This window comes from Protopterus annectens, chromosome 16.part0, assembly GCF_019279795.1.
Source record: "Protopterus annectens isolate FY-2018-M chromosome 16.part0, PAN1.0, whole genome shotgun sequence".
Taxonomy (NCBI): domain Eukaryota; kingdom Metazoa; phylum Chordata; order Ceratodontiformes; family Protopteridae; genus Protopterus; species Protopterus annectens.
In genome coordinates, this window is record NC_056750.1 from 86,966,925 (window position 1) to 86,989,956 (window position 23,032).

Sequence of the window (23,032 nt, forward strand, 5' to 3'; positions counted from 1 at the left end):
GGTGGCAATCCACTGAGCACAGAAGAGGTTATCAGGGATCTGGGGACCCAGGTTGACAGTAAACTTTCATTTGACACTCACGTTGCCAAAGTAGTTAGGAAGACCTTCTACATTGCCCACCTGATCATGAAGGGATTCACATCTAGATCAAGGGAGGTCATCATCCCCCTGTACTCATCACTCATCAGACCAATGATTGAGTACAATGCCCCATTCGGAATGTATCTGACCTGACACCTGCAGCAACTGGAAAGGCCCCAAAAGTTCCTCACCAAAAGGATAAAGGGTCTCAAAAATATGTCTTATGCTGTCCGACTGTAGGAACTCCAGCTCTATTCAGTCGCTTACCGTCTGCTCAGAGGTGACCTGTGCCTGACATACAAGGCCATGTCCAACCCAGAATTGATGAACATGCTTCACCTCAAAAAATCTAGATCCCTCAGAACTACAAGGGCGGGAGACTTAAACCTTGACACGGTTATTAATAGGACGTGCTGGAGGGACAAGTTCATCACCCAAAGACTCCCTATGCTGTGGAACAAAATTCCGGTACATGTGAGGCAGAGCACCTCGCTGGCCTTGTTCAAGAGAAATCTTGACCAATGGATGGGAGATCACAGATATACCCCAGGGATTACCTCAGTGTCACTGCTTGACAGAGGCACAGCAAAATAATGGGCATAGTATCCTTCAAACTAAAGGGATGGCGAAAGCCACAAAACTCTGGGCTAGGCTTATAAATGCCCTTGGGCAGATAGCCTAGTATGAACCTATGAACCTATGAACCTATGACATTTACTTTTGCCACACAGCTGACCCTAAATTTCACCTTGTTTAAGCTAGAGAGTGGGGCAGGTGCATGGCTCACTCTACAATCAACTATAAGGACAATATTTGCAATAGAAAACTATTGCCTCAAGTACTTTCTCGGTGAGACACTGGTGCTCCTTTTTTATGTTTATTGTATGCTTTGGGTTTAGTGTTAGATGTACCATGCTTGTGTTTTGGATGTCTCTGCTGTTTATGTAGGTTGCTGGAGAGTACCTCTACCTTTGATGGTACTTCATTGATGTCATAATGTAGGCCTGAGGCATTATCTGCACTGACTCAATAAAAACATGTCAACTAGGCTAGCAGACGAAAAAGAGGGGGATTGACAGCTCGTAATGTGAGGTGTGATCCTGGTATCTGCACAGAGAATGAGAAAAGGATGGGGGTATTTGATATGGTGCTATTTTAGGGGGGACTAACATATGGGGTGTACAGTAGGAGATGTATCCAAAGTTGGCTCTATAGTTCTGTTATGGAGAGATAAGATGTGACATTACTGCTTGTTTAACTGAAATTTGACCAGCTATGTTGGACTGTTGAAGATCTGCTCTGCTATATAGCATTGGCTGATTGTAATGGAAAATAATTGTATAGTTTTTTTCTGCATCTACAACCACAAAGAGTAAAGCTTTCTGCACACACACAAGAGCAGAGCAGCTAAGACAATGAAATACTGTTAGAGCTCAAAATGAGTCCAGAAAGAGTTACCTTTAAATATATAGTCCTAGTGTATATTTCAGGCACAAGGGTACAGGAGTGTTTTCTCAGAAATCATGTCTCATGATATTTACTTATCAATAGCTGAACTGGATTCATCCAGTGTGAATCCAATGTATAGTGCGGGTAACACAACTGCAACAGAATAAAAGCAGTAATTGACAATTTGTTTGTTCATAACATTACATAGACAAAAGAGTCAAAAGTAGCACAATGTTTTCCAAAATTAATTATTGCAACACCAAAAAACTGAACTAGACTTTTTCTTACATATGTAAAAGTAGCAGCTGGACATACTGCAAGGCTTTCACTTGATAACAGTGGTTTAAAACAATGACATGATGAATTTGCATTGAACAGTGTTCCATAGGCTGCTGTAAAACACTCTCTGTGTAATGTCCAGTAACAGCTCATACACACACACCACTTCCCCCAGTTGACTGCATTGAGAATATAACTCCTACCTAAGTACAGAGACTACAAAACACAGTACTTAATGTACATGCCACAGCACTAGTCTGGTTTTAACAGGAATGCAGGTGGTCTTATAGAAGATGACATCTGCAGGCCATGTGGGAGACAAGAGATTGGAGACTTGCTTGAAAATGATGTTTGTGCATGGACCAAAACACTGCAAAAGCATACCTTTGGAAAAGTGAGTTTGGGATACACACTTCCACTTTTCTTTATGAGCACTCACACACATCCAGTTGACTGCAGTGAGAATAGTGGCCCTAACTTTCTACGGTACATAGACTACAGAAAACAGTACTTAATGTAAGTGCAATGGAACAAGTCTGATTTACAGAAGAGTGCAGATGAAATTATAGTAGATGACATCAGCAGGCCATGTGGGGGACAAGAGATTGGAGGCCTGCTTGAAATGGATGTTTGTGCAAGCACCAAAACACTGCAAAAGCATGCCATTGGAGAAGTCAGTTTGGGATATACATTTCCACTCTTCTTTATGGAGACACTCACACATACATACATACATACATGTCTACTGCAGTGAGAGCTAAACCCCTATATATCTAAGTGCACAGTCTACAGAACATAGTACTTAATACAATCACCACAGCACAAATCTGATGTATCCACAACTGCAGGTGAATGTATAGTAAATGACATCAGCAAGCTATGTGGGGAACAACAGCATGGGAAGCCTGTATAGGCGCATCACTTCTTAGTGTCATCTGAGGCTAGTAGTCTAACAGAAATATACTGTTTAGAAGCCTAGCTTTATAACAACGCAAGTACCCTTAACAAGCATATTTGGCTGCTTGAGTTGGGCAGAACAAGCCTGTGAGCACTGTCAAATGGCCATTTCGACAATGGAGCACACAACATTATATATTACACTTTGTATTGTGGTTGATATATGTGTTGAAAAGTTAAGGAGACCCCAGGGTTATACTGATTGTTAGTGTGGTTGGTGGTGGGAAAACAAATGGATGGATTGTAAATATATGTACATATAGTTATATTGTGCCCTCAGTTTGCATTGTTTCCACATGTAGTTTTATCTAATACAAACAGACTGAGAAATGTCAAGCAATAAGAACATACGATTCATAAATGTGTGTGTGTGTGTGTGTGTGTGTGTGTGTGTGTGTGTGTGTGTGTGTGTGTGTGTGTGTGTGTGTGTGTGTGTGCACTTCTGGTGGGTATCATCATCCACAGGTCCAGGGCATAGCCCGCATCCCCCAGTAAATGGACCTGTTGGATGTCCCCCCTAGCAAACACCTGGTACAGCTGTGATGTGTGCCAGATATGGGAGTCATGATAACTGCCAGCGTTGCCAGCACACACATTCAGGAAAATCCCCTGGGCATTGCACATGACTTGACAGTTGATGGAGTGGTATCCCTTGCAGTTAATGTAGATTTACCCTGCTCACCAAATGGTGCATTGATGTGTACATGAGTGCAGTCTATAGCATGCAGTACTTCAGGGTAGTACACTGCATGGTAGAACTGTTGCATATTGCTGGCACTCTGCTTAGCAGAAGCAGGAAAAGATATGTGCTCACTGGCATATATGAACATGGCATCCATGAACTGGTGGAGGATCCTGAATGCTGATGCCTGTGACACCCCCATTATATCACCAGTTGGTCTTTGAAAGGTACCTGTAGCTAATATTCTAAGGGCTACACATACCTTAGTTTCCACTGGGATGGGTTCCCCTTGGCTCTGGTTCAGAGTTAAGCACAGGAGAGCTGTCAGAGTTCTTGTAGTGTGTCCCTGTCCACCCTGTGGCACTCTACAATCTCCAGCCCATGTAGCTAGTGGAAGGTTACCCTGGGCTTGAACACTTTTCTCCTTCTCGGCCGAGGCCTATTATCAGCAGCACCAGCAGCATTGGCCTCAGCCTCTAGCACATGCAGATGTAGAATAGCTGCAGCAGCTCTTAGCATTATCTCAGTTAAAATTTCCAAGTCTATACTAAATGTTACTGAAGTATTGAGGGAGAGAAAGACTGTAGGCTACATGGATACTTTATACATTTGTTGAATAGGTCCACTGTGTGGAATTGGCTAATTAAGATGCAATTCACCTGCTTAGGCTATAATTAGCAAGAATTTAACACACCTTCTGAGTGCTCAGCAGTGCGCTATGTGCACCTTCGTGCAGCTCCAGGCACTGTCACATAAATAAGGTAAGCATAAGCAAAATTCATATTTTTATCTCTGTTTTCCTGATATTGTTTAAACATGGAACATAAAACATGAAGAAAAGTTTGTATATACTATACTCGAACCCAGGACCATCAAGAATATAGCCCAACACATACATGTGCTGCCACAGGAATAGTTATGTAACAAGTACAGTAAAACTAACCTTTTATTGCTCCTTTTCCCATGGGTGCTCTAAGTACACCAATGCACAAACATGTTAAGAAAAAAGAGAGAAGCTGACGCACCCCCCGATGTCATCACTCACTGTTGACATCCATTGGAAACAAAAACACTGTGTAGGTGAGTAGACAGTGTGAACATCCATACAGGGTTAATCTTTTCTGTGATTCAACAAATGTACTGAGTTATGGCCTTATCTGCATAATGACCATGCTGACAACATGGAATCTACACATTTAGTAGCTGTGTCAGCAGGGAAACTGAATGGGAGCACAATGTTATAAATGCAAGGCAGGGTATCACCTTGCCTAAGTATGTGATACATACTACATAATGGTTGCAGTACATTACAATACTCTGTCTCATGCATTTTGAACATTTAACAGCCTGTGTTATGTGCAAGTTTATTCTTCATTTGGGGGTGGGGGACCAAAGGTGCATTTATGTAATGACAGTTATAGTAAAATTTTTTGGGAGAATGATTTTCTAGCATCCACAGTGTGTACTTAGCTCATAATATATGTGATGTTACCTGTTAGGGTCAGTTTGGTCAGTATTGCAGGACTTGTTAATTGCCCTTGTTTCCATGCAGATTCACACTGCCAACACATACACAGCACCTACATGATTTCATTACAGGTTGGTGAATCCCTTAAACATGACGGCATCTACATGATTTCATTACAGGTTGTTGAATCACTTAATCATGACGGTATCTGCATGATTTCATTATAGGTTGTTGAATCACTTAATCATGATGGCATCTACATGATTTCATTACAGGTTGTTGAATCCCTTAATCATGACGGCATATACATGATTTCATTACAGGTTGTTGAATCCCTTAATCATGACAGCATCTACATGATTTCATTACAGGTTGTTGAATCCCTTAATCATGATGACATCTACATTATTTCATTACAGGTTGTTGAATCCCTTAATCATGATGGCATCTACATAATTTCATTACAGGTTGTTGAATCCCTTAATCATGACGGCATCTATATGATTTCATTACAGGTTGTTGAATCCCTTAATCATGACGGCATCTACATGATTTCATTACAGGTTGTTGAATCCCTTAATCATGACGGCATCTACATGATTTCATTACAGGTTGGTGAATCCCTTAATCATGACGGTATCTATATGATTTCATTACAGGTTGTTGACTCCCTTAATCATGACGGCATCTACATGATTTCATTACAGGTTGTTGAATCCCTTAATCATGACAGCATCTACATGATTTCATTACAGGTTGTTGAATCCCTTAATCATGACGGCATCTACATGATTTCATTACAGGTTGTTGAATCACTTAATCATGATGGCATCTACATGATTTCATTACAGGTTGTTGAATCCCTTAATCATGACGGTATCTACATGATTTCATTACAGGTTGTTGAATCCCTTATGACGGCATCTACATGATTTCATTACAGGTTGTTGAATCCCTTAATCATGATGGCATCTACATGATTTCATTACAGGTTGTTGAATCTCTTAATCATGACGGCATCTACATGATTTCATTATAGGTTGTTGAATCACTTAATCGTGACGGCATCTACATGATTTCATTACAGGTTGTTGAATCGCTTAATCATGATGGCATCTACATGATTTCATTACAGGTTGTTGAATCACTCAGTCATGTTGATTTGCTTCATTAGCATAAATTTCAGCTACTTATGCAGAAATTTGCACTCCACAAAAGTTTTTGTATTTACACGTGTGCATGATTGTGCACCGCTACACAGAGCTTATGTAATTTAAAACTTGTTGTTCCCTTGTGCGCATAGTGCTGAGACACACACATAGTAAAAATTATCAAGTAAGGTTGACTGAATACCCACCTTTCTTTACATAATTTATTATGATATCCCTAATTTGTTCCTGGGATATACTTACCTCTGATCTAGCAACTTTCCTTTCTCTCGTTAGACTAGCGTTCTCCTTAGCTGCGTTACTCAGATAAGCCGATGCCTCTTCTCTTTTTATCTTGTAAATAATATCTTTTCTTAAATAATACTTCTTTAATTTTCTCTAGATTCTTTTCATAAATTCTCCATTCTATTACATAATATTCTCTGTCGTTCCTTTCCAAATCCTTTAAAGCATCCATTCACATTGTTTCTGCTTTTAGCCACCACTCAGATGAATTCTTTTTATAACACATTCAAGTAGAAATGTGATCTTTCCATAAACACATACATTTTATATTTTCATCCCATGATTTCTCATTTATTCTTTGTATTTCTTTTTTCAATCTGGTATAATACTCATTTTCTTGAATTTATATCTATATGGCCGAGTCATCTGAAAAGTCTGTTACACATGTTACCCCTTAGTTACATTTAAAGCTTGTGATATAATAAAATAATCTATTTATGTCTTATATATACCTCAACTATATGCCCACAAATTATTATTCCAAATCTTTAAATTGCCACATTTTATAACTTCAAAAACTTTCTTAACATAATTTCCTCTCTTCTTTTTCCTCTGAAATCACAATTAAAATCTCCCTTTAATATTATATTCATATTAATTACTACATAATTGAAAATATTATGAAATAAATTTTTCATTTATTAACTTGTAACATAGGCATAAAATACTATAATTCTATATACGTGACCATGCCATATGGGATCTACAGTAGTTAATCTTCCCATCATTGTAAATGTTAAGTTAAATAGTTTCACTGGCTTTCTACAAAGTACAACTATGCCTAAACATAGTTCCTTTCTTAGGATCCTCATTGTATCACCTCTCCAAAGTTCCTTTCTTTGTAATCTCTCTTCTTGTGTCAAAAATCTTACATCTTCCAATATTATTACATCAACATCACACTTACTATACCAGTTGGGGATGTCTATTGTTCTACTTTTATTTTTCATTGCATCAATGTTTACTGAAAACACTCTAAAGTTGTCATTATGTATGTGCTGTAGCTTACCAGAAATGTGTAAATTTGAAGTATTTATCTCATTTACATAACACAGTTCCTTTCTTTTTCTCTTTTACACGTATCCATTTAAACTTTCATTTTCTGTCTTTTACTCTTTTGCCATAGAATTCTTTTCAGGGTTCACTATTTTCATTTTATATCTTCATTCTCCCTTATTTCATAACTTTCGTCTATATTATCTTCAATTTCATTTCCCCTTATCTTTATTTTTACTCCAGCCTTGCTTCACTCCTTCCACTTTATTTTTATTTTCCCTTATCTTTATTTTTAATCCAGCCTTGCTTCACTCCTTCCACTTTATTTTTATTTCCCCTTATCGTTATTTTTACTCCAGCCTTGCTTCGCTCCTTCCACTTTATTTTTATTTCCCCTTATCGTTATTTTTACTCCAGCCTCACTTCACTCCTTCCACTTTATTTTTATTTCCCCTTATTGTTATTTTTACTCCAGCCTCGTTTCACTCCTTCCACTTTATTTTTATTTCCCCTTATCGTTATTTTTACTCCAGCCTCGCTTCACTCCTTCCACTTTATTTTTATTTCCCCTTATCTTTATTTTTACTCCAGCCTCGCTTCACTCCTTCCACTTTATTTTTATTTTCCCTTATCTTTATTTTTACTCCAGCCTCGCTTCACTCCTTCCACTTTATTTTTATTTTCCCTTATCGTTATTTTTACTCCAGCCTCACTTCACTCCTTCCACTTTATTTTTATTTTCCCTTATCTTTATTTTTACTCCAGCCTCGCTTCACTCCTTCCACTTTATTTTCATTTTCCCTTATCTTTATTTTTACTCCAGCCTCGCTTCACTCCTTCCACTTTATTTTTATTTCCCCTTATCTTTATTATTACTCCAGCCTTGCTTCACTCCTTCCACTTTATTTTTATTTCCCCTTATCTTTATTTTTACTCCAGCCTCACTTCACTCCTTCCACTTTATTTTTATTTCCCCTTATCTTTATTTTTACTCCAGCCTCGCTTCACTCCTTCCACTTTATTTTTATTTTCCCTTATCTTTATTTTTAATCCAGCCTTGCATCACTCCTTCCACTTTATTTTTATTTCCCCTTATCGTTATTTTTACTCCAGCCTCACTTCACTCCTTCCACTTTATTTTTATTTCCCCTTATTGTTATTTTTACTCCAGCCTCGTTTCACTCCTTCCACTTTATTTTTATTTCCCCTTATCGTTATTTTTACTCCAGCCTCGCTTCACTCCTTCCACTTTATTTTTATTTCCCCTTATCTTTATTTTTACTCCAGCCTCGCTTCGCTCCTTCCACTTTATTTTTATTTCCCCTAATCGTTATTTTTACTCCAGCCTCGCTTCACTCCTTCCACTTTATTTTTATTTTCCCTTATCTTTATTTTTACTCCAGCCTCGCTTCACTCCTTCCACTTTATTTTTATTTTCCCTTATCTTTATTTTTACTCCAGCCTCGCTTCACTCCTTCCACTTTATTTTCATTTTCCCTTATCTTTATTTTTACTCCAGCCTCGCTTCACTCCTTCCACTTTATTTTTATTTCCCCTTATCTTTATTATTACTCCAGCCTTGCTTCACTCCTTCCACTTTATTTTTATTTCCCCTTATCTTTATTTTTACTCCAGCCTCGCTTCACTCCTTCCACTTTATTTTTATTTCCCCTTATCTTTATTTTTACTCCAGCCTCGCTTCACTCCTTCCACTTTATTTTTATTTTCCCTTATCTTTATTTTTAATCCAGCTTTGCTTCACTCCTTCCACTTTATTTTTATTTCCCCTTATCTTTATTTTTACTCCAGCCTCGCTTCACTCCTTCCACTTTATTTTTATTTCCCCTTATCATTATCTTTACTCCAGCCTCGCTTCACTCCTTTCACTTTATTTTTATTTCCCCTTATCTTTATTTTAGTCCAGGCTCGCTTCACTCCTTCCACTTTATTTTTATTTCCCCTTATCTTTATTTTAGTCCAGCCTCGCTTCGCTCCTTCCACTTTATTTTTATTGTGACTGTTTCTTCCCATCATAGCCTCCTCACTTTTCTTTTCTCCTTCATCCTTTTTCTCTAGATTACAATTCATCCACAAATGACCTGTTTTGTTACATTTGTAACATTTTAGTTCACAGTTTGGATCATAACCTGTTTCCCTACAAATATAACATTTCATCTTATCACAGTTACTTACGAAGTGAGCATCTTTTCCACATAAAAAGGAACACTTTTGGTTGTTTCCAATATTTTCTGCACCTGTAACCTGTCCATTTATCATACTAGGGATACGAACAATTTTTTTTCTTTTTCCATTTTCAGTACAATATGACGGTCCTATCTCCCAGTTCATAGTCTTCTGTTATTATATACTCTGCTAATGTTCATAACTTCTTTACAAAGTTTGTTTAAATGTCTCTTTAAAGTCTCTTTTTCAACTTCAGTTTGAAATTGGACATGTATTTTCTTTTTTGTTTCTCTGTGAAAATGCTTTAACCACATAAGAATTTCATGGATTACAGAAATTTTTCTTCTCATATCCCCAAAAAACTTTCCAGAGCAGAACCAGTAAAAATAAAACTGTCACAAAATGTCTCTTTATGAAGAAGAATAAAAGCTGCTATCTCCTGAGTCTTCACTCCAAACAGGACCGTTGCATTATCCCAAATGTCATAGCTGTCCATTTCTTTTTCTTCTCTGTTGTGAACTCTCACTATAAATTTCCTTTGATTGTTGACATTTCCTTTCCTGTGTTCATCTCTCATCACTCTCTCTACACTTTCTTTAACAGTCTCAGCATATGATTTGTTTGTCTTCTTTTCAAAATAGCTTCCAATTCCTCTGATTGAATGTTGTCCATTATTTCACCCCTCTCCTGCTTGCTCTGCAACAACAATTCACCCAAAATATCATGCCACAACCCTCCTGACTGGAGAGTTGTAATAACACAGCCATCATTGCTTTTAAAGTTTGCATCTGATGAAACAAACAAATTCTGCTGAAACAGTTGCTCAGAATCTTGTAGAGCTTCAAATACTGCACCCACATTTGCCTCTGTGCTGTCTGCCATCTTGGATCTCCTTGACTGCTTCTCTCCCAGCTGCTACTGTTGTAGAAATAGAACAAGCACTTTCCTAATGAGTAGAAGAAGTTCATTGATGACATGGCCAAATGTCCCCAAGTAATATAAATACCACCTCAGGTCTCCCCTCAAAAGTGGCTACTAGCCTAATCAGTCAAGAAAGGATAAATAAACAAATAAATAAAATATTATGGCCCGTCTTCACCACTCATGGTTGATGTGAGCTTGGTCACTGTTGTGACGTCCTGCTGCATCATCCTCTTGACAGTGCATGTACCACATGGAGGCTACCATGTGGGAATGGCTGTCCATGACCCCATTGCTGTGTACCATGCAACTGACTTCTCAGTCCCATTCTCCCAAACTGGCTTCTACGTCTCCTGAGTTATTAGTCAGTTCCAGGTCATCTGTTCAGATAAACCACATTCTGGAAAGTGATTTCATTATGGTATGCAATACTCTGCTTGGGATATCCACATCATTTGTCATTCTTAGTTTTAGGTCTGTGATCATATAGAGCTGAAACTTGCCCTTTCATTTTAACTTTCTGTAATTTTCTATGTGTTCTTGTAAACAGCTGGCTCCTATTTTTCTGACAAATGTTGTCCTGCTTCATGTAGTCAAGAGTAAGGAAACAGAACATCTAAATACTGCAATTCTTAACTTACATGTTAACAAAACTCATGCCTTAGGTGTGTCTGGAAGCTTGCTCACTTTAGTCATTTAACTTTGTTAAGAGATGCATGAACAGAAGAACACTATGTGCATAGTACACGTATTGCAACATGTAACATGGTCAGCTTAGCTTAGAGAAACAGTATGTAAGCAAATAAATAGCCAAAAATGTACAGAGAGAGACTAAGAAAGGTAAATGCACATTCAAACATTCTTAGAAAGCGTACAGCTTCAATATTACATTTCACCAAGCAGTAACCATGAATCTAGTATAACAGCCTTTAAACATCCTGGTAGAAATGGAAACAATCTGTAATAACTAAGTGACATCATAAAACAGCTACAATTATGTAATAGGTCAGCAATGGTGTTAATTAACTAAACCAACCTAGAATGTGTTAAATTAATCAATGGATGCAGCAAAGTAGGACAATAAGTTAAGCAGAAATATAAATACACTTGTGGATGGGGGGTTTATCGGAATTTTCCAGAGATGTTTCTGAGTGCATCTCTGAGCTATTCTTTGATCTTTTAATTCTAAATGATCGTGCACTCATCAGCTATACCTACTAACAGCATTAGGTTGCATTTCCATCCAGCTGAAGTGCTTGTCAAAACCCCTGAAAGCCAATGGAGCAGATCTACGTTCACCTGCCCTTCAGCTGTGCCTCCTTCTACCTTCTGTTTACCTGCTGTAGTCCCATTCTTAAATCTACCCATTAGATTTGTGTCAGACAGATGCAGCTACTAGATCATATATGTGCATGTTGATGATTATGTTAAACATTTATCAACTGATTAGGAAATTTAAAATAATCACATACAAAAAGTTCTGTAATTAAATATGCTCTGTTTCAGTGTCTGGCTACAGGTGGTTATTCAAACAGAAAAATGGCTGACATTTTAAGGTAGAAAACAACTCATTTTAGGTAAGCAAAAATTAGTTAAAGAACTGATTTATGAGGGTGATAGTACTACTAATGCATTGCATGATGTCTCCCAGCTCCAAGAAGTGAAGCTACTTACAAAGATAAATAAAACTAGAATAATTTATTCCAACCAACAGCAGTGTGTACACAGTTCAGCCTGCACTCAGAAAACACACTCTGGCTAGACTTATAAATGCCCTAGGGCAGATAGCCTAGTATCAACCTATGAACCTATGAACCTAAAAGAAAGCCCATATTCCGTCAACTGCAAATGCAGAATATGATAATATAATACTAATGTCTGACACAGGCATATTTTAAAACAAACAATATTTGAGTTGAAGAACAATCTTGTATTACAGATTACTGCATTCCTTCACACTTAACAGAACACTATAGCATATACTTACAATATTTCTGTTTCGTACACTCACTGAGGAAGGCAGAGGACCTTCTGATTCTGGTAAAGCTCCTTACTTCTGGCTGAGTATTAGGACATAGTACATCAGTTGGCTTTTGTTTAGGGGATGAACATTCATCCTCATTTCAGTGGAAATTACTACAATCACAGGCTTGTACAATAACACTAACAAAACAGTCCCCTCCTCTGGAGATATGAATTGATCTGATATCATTCCAGTCTTCTTCAGAAATGATCAATCTCTGTATCCTTTCCAAAATGCCTGCTTACGATCAAATTGCCATTTTTTCATAGTACAGAAAATAGAATCAGCCACATGGTTTGTGCATCCAAGTATCCATTTTTTCCTTTGGGAAATATTTCTCTCATTTTCCAAGCCACGTGTATCAAAATCATGCATTTCATGGTGATGATATAATGCCACTTCTTTTCTATGAGTATCCTCTGCACCAACTCTACTTCTGATACCAGGATGAATCAAGTCCAGAATAAATTCTAGCATCCTGCCTTTCAGCATTGCTGATGGTGATCAGTACAAAGCTGATTGCAGTTTCCGAGTAATTAAAACAATAGCTACTCTTGTTTCAAGACCCATCATTTTTTCTTCATTGAGTTTATAGTGCTTATTTTGGTAATTCACCCAATGAAAGAAGATGGAGAATAGAAACAATGTGCGTAATTCCATCCTTTCTTACAAATTCTGCAAATTCCTCATTTATGAAAGATCTTGCATTTTCCAATATGATAATAAATTGATTTCAAACCACAAATTTTATGAGGAACAGATCAAAAATATGAAGTATAAATCTGGTCATTCTTCAAAAATTTGGACAGTTCACTGGTATGATCCTGCAAGTTTTTTGAGCCTTAGATGTAATTTTAAGGAGTATATAGAATCAAGATAAGATTTATAGACTGTCTCTGTTCATTAGAGACACATGTGCAAGAAATGGGGTGAGTTTCCCATCCACGGATCCAGGTATGTTGACATAATGTTACAGAAAAAGTCTGCTTCACATGGATGAGAAGCTTGTTCTAGAGAAGAATAATTCTCTGGGGACTATACCAGCCCCTCCAGCATGTTCTATTTATGTTGCAAGCAAAGTTCAAGTCCATAGATTGAGTAATTTTGATGCTATTGATTTTGTGGAATTGAACAAGATCCATCAGAGCAGGATGGAAGGATGCATTCTGTTCCAGGCACCGATCATCTCTCAACAGTCTGCAGAAAACAAGAGTGCAGAGATAGAGATTTGAGGTGATCTGTCTGGATATGCTGTTTACACCCTGTGCTCTTTTTGTCAGGAACCTCTGTGGATGTTCCATTTGATGCATTTGCCTGATCAGGTACATACCAAAGGGGCCATTGTACTCAGTGATGAGTCTGATATGGAATGAATACATGGGAACAATGACCTGCTTGTACCTAGATACCATGCACTTCCTTTGAGCAACATAGAACAATTTCCTTAGTGCCTTAGACAGATGTTGGTCAAAAGCCAATTTACTATCAATATATTATAATTATTAGTGGGTGGGCAACAGGAAATTCACCCTGGGGATCACTTCAGTGGCCTTGCTTGACAGGGGCACTGGGAACTAACTTTAGGCAGTACAATGTCAGGGAATCTTCTTGGGCTAGGCTTATATAGGCTCCAGGGCCGTTAGACTAGTACACACCTATGAACCTATATATACTCCCAAATCCTTGATTACTGGGTCTACTCTTAGGCATGTGTTGTCAATAAGGTTATTTCCCAGGGAGGCTGGCATCCCAAAGGACACTATTATGTATTTTTCGGCACTGCGTTTTAAACAGTGGCATGGCACCAATCATTTGTCTGTGTTAGTCCTTTCTGTATGAGATTAGTGTCTTGAGGGGATTCTATCATTGCTCCTAGTTTGCAGCCATCTGCAAACATGGTCAGCTACAGGCCTTCAACATTGGCTTTGACTTCTGAGAAACAAATGCCAAAAAGCATTGTTCCCAGCATATAGCTGTGAGGGTCTCCACTAGTGACTGGCCTCTTTGTGAAGGTGGTATCCCCTATCTTAACTTCATGGATCCTATCTGACAGCCAACTGGCTATCCAGTGCATAACACAGGAATTAATGCCTAATTCTATGATTTTGTTGGCCATGTCTGTGTGTGGGGTACTGTATCAAGTGCCTTAGTCAGATCAGTGTAGGTAGCATGCACTGTTATGCCCTAATCCATTGCCTTCATGACTTTTTTAATGACGCTCACTAGGTTGATTAGCATGACCTGCCTTTGATGAAGCCAAACTGGGTTGGAGCTAGTATCTGAGGTTTCCTTTGTCAATATTAATTATATCCATGATAATTCTTTCCATGGCTTTGCATATGAGACTAGTCAGACCTCTGGGTCTGTAATTGCCAGGGTGCATTGCTTGTGCTGGTGGGTGACTGTTGCAGCCCTCCATTCACCTGTATGATGGCTATGGTTAAACAGTGACTCCAGATGTTGAGATCAGTCAGGCTTTGGGCTATTTAGGAGGCATCCTGGGATATCACTGGGGCCCATCAATGTGGTGTTCTTAGCCTTAGATAACACATTTAGGACCTGCTCACTGGTAATAGTTTGGGGGTTATGCTTAACAGTATTACTTGTGAATGGCCAAGGGTGGGGGGAGTAAAATTGGACCTGTAATTGTCATCCAGAAGATTTGGTATATATTTTGTCTCTGTTTTAGCCCGATGAGAGAGGTTTTATCCTGTTTGAGTATTGCACTTCTTAATTTTAGCAAAGATTTGTTTTTCCTTTTGTTGCACAATCTGTTTATGTTTGGATTCCAGTAGGGTGGTTTGTTTTATGAGTTTGTTCTGGGCTTGTTTCTGGTAGGTACAGCTATCTCTAAGCATTTATTAACATGACTGTATAGGACTTATGTGTGCAATTCTGCATATGCAGCTGTGTTCTCAGGGTTTTGAGTGGCTTGAAATATTCTCAGGTAATCACTCAATGATAGGTAGTTTGCCATATGTTAGTTCTTAACTGTTACAGGGTTTGCTGAGGTCACAGCATTAATTATTTCTTAAAAGGAGACAGCTTTATTGACTGACCTTACCAAAGAGAACACTACACTGGGAAGGGGAGGTGCAGCATTCTCCCATATTTGTGAGTACCATATCCAGTACGTTTGCACCTCTAGTGGGCAAATGGACAAACTGGTCTAATATGTTTGTGTTTACAAAGTCCAAGAATCTCCAGGCTTGCAAGCTAGAGTCACATAGGATTCTTAGTTTATAAAGGGATGGTTAAGGTCCCCCATGAAAATTGTATTGGGTAGAATGTTAAGTGTCTCCAGTACATTTAAGTATGAGATATGGGAACGTGGGTCAAAAAGGATGATGTATTGTGGTAGGTGTAAACGTATCTATAAGCACTGCACCTATGAGGAAAAAATACAGGCAGTTAGAAAAACAAGAAAAATAAATGATCAGCAAAGCAAGACATCCCAGGGTCAGTACAGTTTTTATTATTCCTTGACTAGCTAATTTGGCTGATGGACTGATCATGTATCTAACTGACAAATCATGTATCCGACTGACTGATAACATACATCACTGAGTACAGGACTTTTATACAGTTCTTGACAAATGCAGTCCTGCCTCTTTAGATATACATTGTGTCCTAAGTTGGTCATGCAATGTGTCCTACGTTGGTCATGCAACTATTTTAAAAGTTGTTTTACAAGTTTTCCTTTTTTGTAACAAGTACAGAGTAATCATATTTTGCTTCAGCTTGCTTTGTCATCATATGTTCTTACTGCGTAATTGTCTTATCATAATATTTCTAATGAGAAAGACTATTTATTATTGTTACAGCTGCAGTTTACATTATTGCTATTATTGAATAATTCAGAATTAATGAAAATTTGCAACTTACAAAGTAGTACAATACAAAAGCTTAATAAAAACTTAATGTAAAATCTACAGCTTTGCAGCATGTATATGCAAGGGACAACATCTGCTCCTGTCATTCATTCTGTAGACAATGTATGAAATAGAATAATATACATTTCCTGATTCTTTGATGTTTATGGCATATATGTACATTTTACAAATCATGTATTTTACATTATTTGCATTCTTTAGACATACAGCTTGGGAATGTTTGATAGAAATAGAAAAGTACTGACCAATACATGTTTTATACAACTTCTAATAGAAGAGCCATTACTGCTGTTACAATACATCAGTACATGTCAGTGTGTGATGCTTGTGTGTGTCAGTTTGTGACCCTTGTGTATGTCAGTGTGTGACCCTTGTTTCAGGCTGCTGTGACCTTTCTGTTCTATTTTTTCCTAACAAGTAGCTGAGCTAACAATTCTAAAAAAACACTGTGAAGTATTATAGCTAGTTTGCATCTGTTGTCTGACAGTTGATTATTAGAGGAATTTTTTTCAGTATAAATATTTATATTAATAATTATGCCTTGATAAAGAGAGGAATTATCCATAAACACTATCTTATTTTGGCTGATGCCCCTTTAGCCAGGCATTGTATTTCCATGCAGCTTTGTATTCAGGCTTTCAGTCACTGGCATTCACATAAAAGATTGTTCACACATGCTGCTCAGGGAAGATTTCCGTAAGTTGGTGTCTCAACATTGCATGAGATGCTAATACTATAACAGTTCCCCCTGAACAGACATGAGGACTCATGTTTGTTGATTTTATTCAGTGAATATCATCAAGCGTCATTGGTTCACAGTACTTCATAAACCATACAATGTTTTGGACCTGAGGCACTTGGTCCACTGTCAAAACCTGCACTGCTTGTCATCTTATACATTTGATTCCACACTTTATGACACCAATTACTAGGCTTATGCCAACTATGAACAGTATAAGCTGCATTATTTTTCCTCCACAGCTACTGATAGAACCACTCAGCCAAATGAACCATGTTTATTTTTCTATTTGTGCTTTTTGAGCAATTTCTCAATTATTATGAGGTGACTCCTGATTTCAGGTTCATTATCAGGAATATAAATACAATATTCCGCTCCTACCAATGCACAAAATTTAATGCTATGTGGTTCTGTAAGACCATAGTTTTTATGGCAGTCATTTCTATGGTAAATTTTAATTCCTCTAATAGACCTGCCAGTTATTTTAATTTCCCAAATAGCTTTTCCATCTCCATAGAATGGAAAAATTGCTGCTCCTGCAAGGACATCATTTCATACATCCATTTGTTCTATGTCAATATAAAAACAATAATGGAAAAAAACTAAGGGTAATGCTGCTCAGTGCCAGAAGTCTAAATCTCAAGATGCACGCCCTCGAAGCCCTCCTCAGTATGGAGAACATCGATGTCTGTGCTGTGACTGAAACCTGGTTCAAGGCTCCTGAGAGCACCCCGGCACTATCAGGTTTTACCTCATATCATGCGTTCCGGCCCCCAAACCCGGACTGTACCACAAAAGGAGGGGGTGTATCCATATTCATCAAGGATACCCACACCTCCAGGCTGGTGGCAACTCACGAAGCATCAAAGACCATTCAGGTGCAATTAACCATAGGCAAAACTGCTCTACAGTTTGTAGCATGTTACAGGCCACCCTCCCAAACTCAGGAACCCCACACAGCCTTCCTGAAGACACTGGAGAGTATAAATGTCTCTCCAAACACCATCATATTGGGTGACTTCAACTACCCAAACATAGACTGGGAACATTACTCAAGCCCCAATACCCTAGCCCAAAGGTTCCTGGAGTTCATAAACTCAAATGCTATGGAACAACTTGTCACCATTCCCACAAGAGGTGAAAATATACTAGACCTGATCATCACAAACATGGGGACAAAATGCTCCACACTGGAAGTATATCCCTCATTGGTGAGATCAGACCATAAACTAATCTCACTGGAGATCCACATCCCGCCCCCACCTCCAACAAAAAAGACCACAGTGAAGAACTTCTCAAAAGCCAACTTCACACTTCTTAAGACCGGTGTGTTATCCTTTAAGGCCCCTGAGCCATTGGAAACCACAACCCACGCTGCTGAATCCCTTACAAATGCTTTCTATGAGCACCTCCAGGATTGCATGGATCAAGCAATCCCAAATAAAATCAAGACCCTCTCCACCAAAGGCAAGCGCCCGATCTGGTGGACCCCAGCCATAAACAAACTTTACAACAAGAGGAGAAAGCTACTACAAGATAGAGCAAAATCCCTAAAAGGGAAGACATCTCTGATCAATACTAGTAAAAAACTACGATCACTCATAAAATCATCCAAGGCCAACTTTGAGAGAAAAATCGCCAAGGACTCAAAAGACAATCATAAGGCCTTCTTTAGCTATGTTAGAAATCTGGGTGGAAACTCCCAGATATGCTCAGAATTAGTCCAAAATGATACAAAAATCACTGAACCCACAGACATTGCAAACATACTGGCAGACAGGCAAATGCAAAAGACAAGAACAACTGGAATCCAAAAACGTACCACAGAGCCCTTGTACCAGCAACAACAAGTAGGTAGTCTTAACGAATTTATTTATCACAAAAAGGTGCAGCTTCCTCAGAGAAAACAAATTAACAATGAGGTAAAGTGTTTATACAAAGCAAAAGGGAAATGACAACATGGTAAGGTGAAACTCATTGTAGTAATTGGTAAACAAGTAGAAGCCTTCACAAGAACAACTTATTCCTCAAAGAGAAAATGCAAACATTAGTTCATGTTAGTAATAAGCATTTCAAAGTGTGGAATGTTACCAAAGAAATAAACATAAAATTTAAAATGACATATTTAAAATTCTTAAAATATGTGAAAGAAATCATAACGTTAAAGTAAAAATTCAACATAAAAGTCATTCAAATAGCAACTCATAAAAAGTAAGTATAATATGCAGTAATGGATTAAATCTTAATAAAAAGTAATGGTAATCCATTATAAGTATGAACCATAATGAGCAACTGTGTACCTTAAAGGTATTATTGTATAACCAACAATAATAACTAAAATCTAGGCAATATTTAACATGAGAGGTGCTACAACAAAGGCACGTCACATGAAGTCAGAAACAAAAAAAATTTGTATATTTTAAAAAAATTTTGTATATTTTAAAAAAAAGTCTTTATGTATGCATAAGAAAGTAAGGAATATCTACAAAGGGGGGTACTACCTTAAATAGCTCCTCAATTTGAGTACTGCTGAGATGTTACAGTTTTCCCAGCAGCCCTCGCATCTCTCTTAATTCTGGAGTGAAGGAAGCGCAGTCTAATCCACTTCTTGATGTGCCTGCCTTGCTGATTTCATTGTCGGAAAGACAATGCACGCTTTGACTTACTGGAAGGTATAAATGGCAACAGGAACCGCCAGGTAGCTTCTATACCTTTATCTACTCAAGGCTCTTCAGCCACTAATACTACACAGGCGAACTCTGGTTCTCTAATACCGGCAGGACAACCTTTTCATTCTGCAAATGAACATTATGCACCACCGCCTTCTACATCTACATCTGCTGGCCTTGTCAACAGTGGTACAAGATTGGAGGCAACTACAGGTACTTTTCCTAATGGTATTCCTGCCCTTTTATTAGGTGCAGACATTAACAGTAGTGGAGAACATTCAGTTAATTATAATACAACTAACTCTGCCTGGCCCACTGGGCCTGCAACTTCTTCTTTACATATAGCTGCAGCTGTTAATACTGGCTCTTTTTCAGGCCAGACTGACAATGTGAATGCTCCATTCATTTTTTCTGAATGGATGACAAATACTGACAACTTTGTTTTTTCTAATCCTATGGAAAGTACAGCTGATCAGCACAATACCATTTCAAGTAATGAGTCACTGTCCAATAAATTAAAGATCTTTGACAGTAAAATTCTCAAACTTAAAAAGTTACAGCTTGAGATTGGTTACTTTAACCAGTGCATTCATGAGAAACTTGTTCCAAAAGGTCAGTACTTTTTCTCCTTCAGGCTTAATCAACAACAACAATTTCCTTTGTGACTTAAAAGACTTATTTCAACAGCAAGGTTTAGATTTGTTACAGCTTATTGTGAAACATTATAACCAACATGTTTGTGTTCTCCTGAAGGAGATTGATGTTTTAGACAAGGAGATTAAAGCAGACTTGAATTTTGTAAGGTACAGGTTCGACTATGACCGTACCCTTTCTAGTATTAACACGCTTCTTGTCAAACTAAAGCTTAACAAAAATAAAAAATTAGTCAGAGACAGATTGGCTTATCAGGATAACGTTGCATATCCTAAATTACAGGCCTCTGAATCTCACAACACTACTACTAGTACCCACCAGGAACATCCTAACCCTGCACCCCACCCTGTCTCGGCCAGCCCTCACTTTCACGAAGATGAGGTAGGAGTGGACGAGGTAGGCCCTAGACGCAGTGACAGGATTAAAGGGTTTAAGAAGGGTAATCAAGGCAATAATAACACCAACACAAATAGGACCAATACTAACAAAAACAACAACAGTTTTTTAGGCAACCGCAACCACTGACAGTTTCACAACAAGAGATAGAAGCGGAAGAAGCTTCCCTTGGTCTCTCAGTTCTTGACTGTTCGGACTCTCATTTCTCTTACACAGCAGGTGTCTCTTCCTCCTTCACCACGACTGCTGACCTTAACCCTTGTTTCCTACACCAAGGTCCAAGAATTATACTTAACCGTAAAGGGGACTTCACTATTTACAATTTCACAGACTTGGAACTAAGGGAGGAATTAGTTGAGTTACTTTCCCTTGGTTACACATTTGTCCCTAGTAAAATGGGTGACATATCCAAGGAACTTATTGAACTAAAATGCTTTGTCCGAAAGTTAAATTTCAAGTTACTGTTTAGCAATGAAGTTGCCTTGCCACATGATTCTCTCAAACTACCGAGTGTGTATAACCCCCCCATCCACCCTTCTCTTCAGCTTTTCAAAGGATCTGTGAAGCAGACATCAGACATTCCTTTAAGGCATGTAATAGTTATACGAAACTCCGTATAACATTACTAAAGAACAAGTCTCCTCTTAGATGAATTATGCCATTACCCAGTTCGAGTAGTCAAACCTGATAAAGGGGTGGACTTGTAATTATGGACAATTTACTGTATAACGAAAAATGCTCGATGTCCTTAACACACCTGCCTATTCCCTGCTTCTCTCAATGAAATACACATAGTATGATGAGGCGCCTTCCGTGACTTGTTCTTGCAGGGTAAGATTGACATAGAAACTTACAATTACATCGACATCTCTATGCCAAAAATTCCAGTCATGTTTGGCATCCCCAAGGTCCATAAGGATGTCAATAATCCCCATGCGTCGCTGTTTGATGGTAGATCATCTATGACATATCCCAGCGCCAGATTGGTAGACACTATCCTGTCTAAATACCTGAAGGACCTTCGGGGTGTATGTAAAGTCTCCTGGTCTTTTTTAGACAACTTCAACAACATTCCGTTCGATGATGGGAATAATTTTCTCACCATCGACGTTGTTGACTTATACACCTCCATTCCACACCAAGAAGCTGTGGAATGGATTTCCCTCCTGCTTTTAGACTGTGGAGCACCACAGACTGAAATTGACTTGGTTACAGAAGTCTTGGACATAGTCCTTTCATGTAATTACTTCCTTTTTGGTAAGGATTATTTTTTACAGAAAAGGCGGGCGATGGGCTCGCCTTGTGGGCCTCAGTCGCCAACTTCTTTATGGGTTTTGGGAAAAGAACTTCGTGTTTTCCAGTGAAAGGATGCAGACAGTGAAATTTTACACACGTTACCTGGATGATATTTTCATCCTCTTCCATGGTAATGACACAGAAGCCGTAGACTTCTTACAGTTTCTAAATGGTACTACTGACTTCTTGAAATTCACTTCTAATTTTTCACCTGTAGAAATCGATTACCTCGATGTAAAGTTGAGAAAGGAAGGAACACCTACACATCTTGTGTTTACAGAAAGCCAACTTACTGTAATTCGTTCTTGCACTTCACAAGCCACCATCCCTTCAAACAAAAGAAATCTATTGTGAAGGGCCAAATGGTTAGGGCTGTTAGAATGTGTAGTGATTTTGACACCTTCCAGAACGAATGCACACTTTTGTGTAACATGTTCCTTAATAGGGGTTACCGAGGAATCTCATTGATGAAATTAGGCTTGAAGTTACAGCCAAAGGATAAACGGGTTTATAAACCTATCTTGCAAAGCCATGTACTATTTGACCTTAGTTCTAACAACACACTACTCTCACCCATTGAGTGTTCCCCCTCTTCTAATGACATCTCTCTGACCAACCATGTACGGGATTTTGCCATTAGTTCACATTTAGTCTTAACACTCAGACTACCACTGCATTGACTAAGAAAAACTGGCAATTTATCTTGGGGAGTCCTGGCCTCTCTGAGAAATTAGGCCCCTGTCCTAATTTTGTCTTCAAGAGGAACAACAATCTTAAGGAACTTCTACAGAGGGACCTAACTAAAAACCTTTAACAGGATGTACCCATGTGGTTTTTGCAACTGGTGTTACAAAATGAAGGTAGGGCAGACCTACACTATAAGGGACAGGA